Genomic DNA, 6,056 nt, shown 5'->3' with positions numbered 1-6,056 from the left:
GTTAAAACAATCTTTCAGTACATTTATTCTCATCAAGCTTTCATAAAACATCTCTCCTCTCTCTGAATATCTGCCTGAACATCGTCTCAGGTCATATTTATCGTCCGAACTGGCGTTTTTAAAATAAAAGCATCTTATCAACTCTCTTAAAGGGGACCTGTGATGCTTTTCCTTATTTTCAGTCATATATATATACTGTTACAATGTCAGATGTTTATATTAAATGTGGTCAGAGTCGTTTAGCGACAGCAGAATAACATTTTACCAGCTTCGTTACCTTTGTTATTTCCTGACAGCAGACGTTTTCCACTTCAATCTGTATTTTAGTGCATTTCCCACACGTAACTTACACTAATATGTCACGCAATAAGCAGGTAACTTAATGAGTGTAACAAACAAACAGAGACGTCCTGCTGTAATCTTGGTTGCTAAGGTGGTTGCTAAGGTGGTTGCTAAGGTGTTTCCATGTGTTGTTCAGCTCCAACATGTACGGATGGATTTGAGAAGTTGACATTTGGAGTAAAGAAGGAGGAAAAGAAGTGAAATCCTGCTACTATAGTTTGTTTACGTAGCCTCCGGAGCCGGAGGAAGCTTCCTGAAGCTGACCAATCAGAACAGAGTGGGCTCATCAGGAGGCGGGGCCTTAAAGAGACAGGAGCTAAAACGGCCTGTTTCAGACAGAGGCTGAACTGAGGGGCTGCATAAAGGACCAGTAGAAGATCAATAAGGAGTTTTTAACTGGAAATCATGCAAAGATATTCCAGTAGAGCCCCAGAATATAGATATAGAGCTGGAAATATGCAGAATATGTCCTTTAACTGAGGAAATCAGTCCTGTCTCCTGACCTGTCAGGAGTTTCCAGGAGATGTTCAGAGAGAGACGAGATGTTTTATAAAAGCTTGATGATAATAAGATTATTGAAAGATGGTTTTTATGTGCTTATACAGATATTGTGCATGTGTGAGCAACTAAAACATATATAAATCTCATCCCCCTGGCTGGATAAGCTACTTAATCTCAACTTCATTACAACAGGTCAAATATTTTAATAAGGTTTTATTTATTTAGGCTGTTCACACGGTGCATCTCCCAACGCTGTGACATCACAGAAATAATCATTTTCCCTTCATGTAGGAACAGAAACTAACAGGAAGTGCAGTTAAGTGACCACAGCAACATGTGTCTGTCTAATATCTATACAACATGCAGTAATATTATGTTAGGATGGAGCAGAGTCTCATTATCTACTATTTTAATAAACTTAATAGGCTACATTTATGTTTTTAACCCGTATAAGCAGCTTTGTTTACCGTCTATAAAGGCTGAATGTCGTGTTCATACTGTATCTCTGTCAGAGAACTTCAACACATCATCATAGTTTCTACTTTGTGGTTCTGAGTGTCGTGAAACAGCGACGTCTCACTCTCACTTCCTTCCTGACAGTCAGACCAGAACGCTCCGTTAACGAGTCTTAAGTCCGACTCTCAGATATTTTTAGTTTGTTAACTTTCAGCGCTTTCAGCTTTATAAATACGAGTTCAGGACTCTGCAGCTTCTAAACATCAGCAGACAGGAGAGATTTCCTGAGTTAAGAAAGTTAATAAGATGCTGTCGTAACAAGAACACGTCACTCTGAGAACGTTTGGCCTGTTGGGAGAGATTTCCTGCTCCGGGACTCTTGATAAATAAAACCCGATCACAGAGCTGATATGATCTCCTCCTCTTTGAATCGGAGCATTAATGCAAAAGAAGCATCACTGTTTAATTGACTTTCACCTCTCCTTGTGCGCCGTGCTGATGTATGCAAAGCAGGAGGCAACTTTGCAACTGTCGGCGGCGCCGGGAACGCGTGCGTAAGCCGTTTATTTCTGTGCAGTCTTTAAGAGCTGAGATGATCCTTTAATCCAATTCTACACGGCAATCAAAGATCCATGAATCAGGCCCATTATGAGCAGACCTATGGCCGAGCTGGGCGTTCTGCATGTCATTATTGGGGGGCTGCGCCTTAACAAAGCTGCTTTTAATGAGATTCCACAAAGCTCCAAATCAGGCCGGCCCACCATGCATCCCGGCTAATTCACTTAAAAATAATTCATTCCCAAAGACAATCGCTAACTGAGGCGCAAAGGAAGGTTTGTCCTCCCGACAACCACGCTTCAATTTCAACCTTCAGGCAGGAGGAGGCCCTCATCCCGAAGAAGAAATATCATTATCCATATGAGGGATATTAGAGGGGGGGGGGGCATCGGCAGCCAAACGGACAGAGTGATTAACTCAAATGTCCTCCACGTCCACACACTCACAAATGCAGATCAGGCAGCAGCAGCAGCAGATCACTCATCTCATGTAAAGCTAATAAAATCAGATAATGCAACGCTAATGCTAGCAGCTAGCGCTCACTGCTGTATGGATAGCAAAATAAATATATTCAATAACTAGTTTATACACACACAGAGAGAGAGGATTCGATTTATACCCGTCTCCTCTCTGAGGGTCATTCAGACTCAGAGTGTACGGAAGACCATTAACGCCAGGAAAGAAAAACAAAGAAGAAGAAAAATTAGTTGTGATACAATAATGCTCATGTTGCCTCATATCTGCTCAGTCAGTCATAACTTTCACCTTTTATCTCTTAATTTTAACTTTCTAAGTCATATTTTTGTCTTTTTAACTCGTGATTTTGACTTTTTTAATCTCAATTTTCACCTTTTAGTTCATTATATTCACCTTTACCTCAAAATGTTCACTTTTTTTTTCTCTTTTTAGCTCATTATTTTGACCTCATCTATTCCTGACTTTTTTCTCATAATTTCCTTTTAGTAAGTCATAATTTTGACTTTTAATCTCAATATTTTAATTTGATGCAACATGTTTGCACTTAATTTTTCACTTAGTGAGTCATAATTTTTACTTTTTATCTCATAATTCTGATTTTGATTTAATATCTTCTAAATAAGATTTTTTATCTTATAATTTTGACTTTTTATCTTACAATTTAGATGTTTGTTAGATGCTTGTTAAATCATATTTTTCACTTATTAGTCCCATAATTTGGACTTTATTTCATTATTTCCACTTTTTATCTAATAGTTTCACTTCTAATCTCATAATTTTTACTATTTTATAGTTTTTATCTCATAATTTTCACTTTTTACCTTATAAATTTGACTTTGAACACCAAAACCTTGACTTTTTATCTCAAAATATCTGCACATCATGGACAATTTTTTGTCATCATGACTAACTTTTCTTCTTCTTCTGGCAGAAATGGGCCTCCATAGCAGGAAACAGAGAAATGAGAATATAAAAATACATCAGTCAGAGAGAGCCGGTCTTAAACCGGCACTATGTGACCCAAAGTACATCTGTGGAGGTGTTCAGACATACATCTACATGACTTAAATCACCGCTGAGCGTTTTACTGTCAGATCTACGCCCATATATCTCCTCCAGCTGAGCGTGCCACCGCGCACAAGAGAGATGAACATATTGAAGCTCACGTCTTTTACAAGCCATCCGTTATGATTGTGAAATTACAAATTGGATCATCGCTGTACGACCGAGTGCAGAGCGAGATCCATCAGGCTGTCACACGTCTGCAAACTGAGTATGAAGACAGAAAAAGGTTCTATTGATGCAGCATTTATAAATGGTTTACCAGTAATGCGTTTATTAATGTGTTGTTGTAAGTTGGGAACGTTTTCTTTGTCAATCTTTACATTTTTTGCTAATTTCTTATAGAAGCAAATTACAGTATGACATCTATAAGAGCTGATGGCAAGACAACATATATAATTAACACCTATTAAGCTACAAATTCACAATTTTTAGTGTCCTGTATCTTTAAAGCATCTTTAGATGAGCTTTATAGTGAGTTTCAGCTCATTGTTTATCTATCCGGCTGCAACTTTACTGTTCTGGTTCACTCTCAGCGTCTCATAGCGTCGTTTTCAGAGAAAAAGCTGTAAAAGTCACTGTACACTACCTGCTAACAGACACAGTTAGCTGTAGACTAGCTGGTGAACATAGTGGAGCATTTAGCAGCTAAAGAGCCAGATATTTCCCTCAGGAGTTGGTAGAGACCAAAAACAGAGCTAAAAGAGAGTGAATATTGGACAGAAACACGACTCCACATGAATGATAATGTTGCTCCGTAACTGCTGGATGTGGAAATAAGTAACTGTTTGCTAACAAGTTCAACATATCAGAGGTGGAAGAAAGTATTCAGATACTTTACTGCAGTAAAAGTACTAATACAGCAATGTAAAAATACTCCATTACAAGCAAAAGTCCTGCATGAAAAATAAGTAAAACAAGTACATAAGTATTATGAGCTTGATGTAGTTAAAGTATTGCAGTAAAAGTACATAAGTATTATGAGCTTGATGTAGTTAAAGTATTGCAGTAAAAGTACATAAGTATTATGAGCTTGATGTAGTTAAAGTATTGCAGTAAAAGTACATAAGTATTATGAGCTTGATGTAGTTAAAGTATTGCAGTAAAAGTACATAAGTATTATGAGCTTGATGTAGTTAAAGTATTGCAGTAAAAGTACATAAGTATTATGAGCTTGATGTAGTTAAAGTATTGCAGTAAAAGTACATAAGTATTATGAACTTGATGTAGTTAAAGTATTGCAGTAAAAGTAGTGGTTTGGTCCCTCTGACTGATATATTATTATATATGACATCATTAGATTATTAATAGTGAAGCATCAGTGTTAGAGCAGCATGTTACTGTTGTAGCTGCTGGAGGTGGAGCTAGTTTACACTACTTTATATACAGTTAGCTAGTTTAGTCCAGTGGTTCCCAACCTAGGGGTCGGGCCCCTCCAAAGGGTCAGCAGATAAATCTGAGGGGTGGTGAGATGATTAATGGGAGAGGAAAGAAGAAAAAACAAAGTTCTGATACACAAATCTGTTTTCAGTTTTTGGACTTTTTCTCTAATCTTTGATTTTTGCTGAAATATTGGATCATTTGAACATTTATTGAAATGAAAGCATGTGAGAAGTTTAGAGGGAAAAATCACTATTTGGTGGAGCTGTTAACAACTCATAGACATGTGAAATGTGACCCCGACTACACACTGCTTTTTGTAAGACGTCAAAAGACAAAAAGGTTGGAAACCACTGGTTTCATCTTTAACAATGTGTTGTATTTTAAAAGCTTGTTATATTATCCATTGTGTCAAATCTTCATCTGAAAAGTAACTAAAGCTGTCAAATAAATGTAGTGGAGTAGAAAGTACAATATTTCCCTCTGAAATGTAGAAAGTAGCATCACATGGAAATACTCAAGTAAAGTACAAGTACCTCAAAGAGTACGTAAGTATGTCAGTAAATGTTCTGCTGGCAACACAAAAGTTGTTGGCTTATAAATGATTCATAAAGCATTTTAAATGACTTATTGACCATTAGTTAGATCATCAGTTACACCTTATGAACCCTTTATAAAGACCTGACTTATTAAAGCTTCATATTCTATTCTATCTGCAGCTGCAGACTGTTTCCTGCTGGCATCACCTCTCTGTATCTTAAAGTGATCATTTCAGCAGATAAACACAATAAAGCTGACAGATCACACAGCGGAACAGAGTCTCCTGTTCTAAATGGGAGTTTCATAATGCAACAGATGTGACTTTTCTCCCTCCTCGCTCTGGGCCTCAGATCGGGATCAGGAGGAGACGAATATCAGCTTTTTGTAAAGCCGGCGGACATCAAGGCATCAGCGGCCCGAACGTGAAAACGCTCAGACACACCCCTGTGAAATCGACGGACAAAGTGTTACACTTTCTGGAAGAAAGGCACACGGCTGAGTGTCGGCTGGAGATCAGGCCACCTGTCAGAGCCGCTCTGACAGCATCTGTGGGCGGCGTGTTCCTTAACTAAAGCGCTGACTTTCTTTAACTCAACTCTCCCCATCTGTTGAGTGCCTTTTGTCTGTTAAGTAATGCAGCTGCAGCCCTCCTCCTCCTCCTGCTGTTATTCAAATACTGTTACTAACCACTGATTTATTCATTGGCTTTACACACAGACATAAACACACCCATCCAAACC

This window comes from Thunnus thynnus, chromosome 19, assembly GCF_963924715.1.
Source record: "Thunnus thynnus chromosome 19, fThuThy2.1, whole genome shotgun sequence".
In the NCBI taxonomy this organism is placed as follows: domain Eukaryota; kingdom Metazoa; phylum Chordata; class Actinopteri; order Scombriformes; family Scombridae; genus Thunnus; species Thunnus thynnus.
Note: the sequence above shows the minus strand (reverse complement) of the source record.